Source organism: Rattus norvegicus, chromosome 1 (genome assembly GCF_021556685.1).
Source record: "Rattus norvegicus strain SHRSP/BbbUtx chromosome 1, alternate assembly SHRSP_T2T, whole genome shotgun sequence".
Taxonomy (NCBI): Eukaryota; Metazoa; Chordata; class Mammalia; order Rodentia; family Muridae; genus Rattus; species Rattus norvegicus.
Genome location: NC_141534.1, coordinates 14,982,501 through 14,984,679, shown reverse-complemented (window position 1 = coordinate 14,984,679; position 2,179 = coordinate 14,982,501). Strand labels below are relative to the sequence as shown.

The following is a 2,179-nucleotide window of genomic DNA, read 5'->3' as shown; positions in this document are numbered from 1 at the left end:
AAATGTGTAGGAGATGTAGGTCCAATCCCTGTGTGATCTTTGGATGGTGGTTTGGTCTCTGAGAGCCCCTATGTGTTGTTGTAAAAATATAAAAATAAAAATGTGTGGTTGTCTTTTATCCCGCTAGGTCCATACCGCGGTGTCCCAGGATATCTGCTAGATATCTTGGCGGAAACACATCCCAGCTGCACACTTTCCTACACTCAAACCCTCACATAAAAGAACACACAACACAGTAATCTTTGACCCAATTGGTAAGATATAATTGCCCACTTAAACATACAAAGCCCAGTACCATCCATCCCTTAGGAACATTGATAACAACCTGTAAATACACAGAGCAGAATCTTAACGTCACCTACCATGGCTCCTCCCCTCTCTCCGTCTTCCCCTCTCTTCTCCTCTCCTCCTCTTCCTTCAAACTTCTCTCCCGCCCATTCTTTCTTCTCCTCCAATGACAGGCCTCCTATCCTGTACCTGCCCCTCACCTGTACTTTACAAATTCAATGGCAAGGTTCTGGTGAAGTCACCTGATTCCTGAGTACATGACTAGGCAGCTGACCTTGGGGCAGTGGAATTAGCATCAAAATACAGATAACTCCAGGGCAAACCACAACACCTGTGGACCCAGGTTAGTTGGCTCTGTGGGACTTCTTGTAGTGTCCTTGACTCCTCCAGCTCCATCAATCCTTTTCCACAAGACTCCTGATGATCAAGCCCTGCCTGATGTCTGGCTGCTGGCCTCTGCATCTGCTTCCATTTGCTGCTAGAGGAAGTCTCCCAGGAGACAGTTGGCAAGAATCTTAAAGTGTATTTCAAGTGTTCATCTTTGAGGTACAAGGGAGGGGTGTCAGCCAGATACTAACTACTATAACAAGATAGAGGCCCTTTCTCCCTCCCTTTGATAAGATTGTAGTTAGGGAGCATGAGCAGTCCAAGTTCAGAAGTCAGGGTAGGAAATCGCAAACGCAGCTCGGTTTTTCTGATTTGGAGAGAGATGGCCTCTTTACCATGGTGGAAAGATAAGTACAAATGGGCTGGCTGGGGGAAAACGAAATCCTGATCAAGTAGGGCTTGTACACAACAGAGTAGAAAGAGAGAGACAGACCAGCGATCATAATCACAGTCCACACGGCTGCTGGTTTTTCTGCTTGCCACAGATTTGACACCGACAACAGAAAGAGTGACAGAGTTAGGGATTTTTTCATACTGTAGATCCTGGACTGTGGACCCTGGAACCTCCTGATGTTGGAAAAGTGGAGGGCAGCATTGAACTGGGTAGACAGATCTCATCGCCATAGTGGCTGATCCGGGAAAGCGCGCAGTGACACAGCATACAATGACAAACAGATCTGCAGAAACTTGAGCTGCATCGTGGAATAGCTCTAAGTTCATTGTTACCAGTTCAAGGCTGCATATAAAGATGAGAACTTTGGCCTCGGTTTTCTGAGTTATAAACTTTATTGAAGATTAAAACTTTAAAGGAAATGATGTTGAAATGAATTCCATAGATCTCCTCCTGCATTCATTCATACGTGTAATCTCAACATTCATGAAGCTGAGGCAAGAAATTGCCAGACTCACTCCAGCCTGGAAAACAGCAAGATCCTATTATTCATGTATGTATGTATTATGTATTATGTATGTATGTCATATATATGCATATCGTCATGTCATGCAACAGAATTCAGTTAGAAAACTGTGTTGTCTAGAATCTAGACTCTAGATAGAGAGATGAGTATCTGTAATAATAAGCCATTTGGTTATAACAGAGCAAACGAAGAATCAAGATGTGAACTTAGGCTGGGAATGCACGACACATGTACACAAGGTATCAGTAGGGAAGTCTATCACACGATTTGGTTGTCAATAAAGGAAATTTTCAAAATTAAACTCGTAAAAGTGTTGATGTAATGTTTATTGCTATTGTGTGTATGTGTGTGTTTGTCTGTACGTGTGAGATGGCACATGTGTGGAGGCCAGGGGACAACTCTCCTTCCAACACGGGTTCCGGGGATGGAACTCCAGTCATCAGGCTTGCACAGCAAGCATTTCTAACAGGTAGACCATCCGTGTCATTTTAGATGGTCTACTTTCCTCTTAAGTTTTCCAAAGTTTAGCAATCACAGATTTAAAAAAAAAAAAAAACAGATGTTTTAAACTGGTATTCCAGGGAGAT

The 2,179-nt window shown here is 43.3% G+C and overlaps 1 long non-coding RNA gene across 2 annotated transcripts in view; it reads right to left on the bottom strand.

The window, feature by feature from the left end:
* Nucleotides 1-244: 244 nt before the first annotated feature.
* Nucleotides 245-2,179, bottom strand: part of LOC148006851 (uncharacterized) — a 22,817-nt gene continuing 20,882 nt past the window's right edge. Inside the window, exon 9 of one of the 2 annotated variants that reach the window (XR_015649047.1) lies at nucleotides 245-1,590. This is a non-coding gene — a long non-coding RNA (uncharacterized LOC148006851). The remainder of the gene's footprint in view (nucleotides 1,591-2,179) is intronic. The other variant, XR_015649049.1, reaches the window with a different exon arrangement.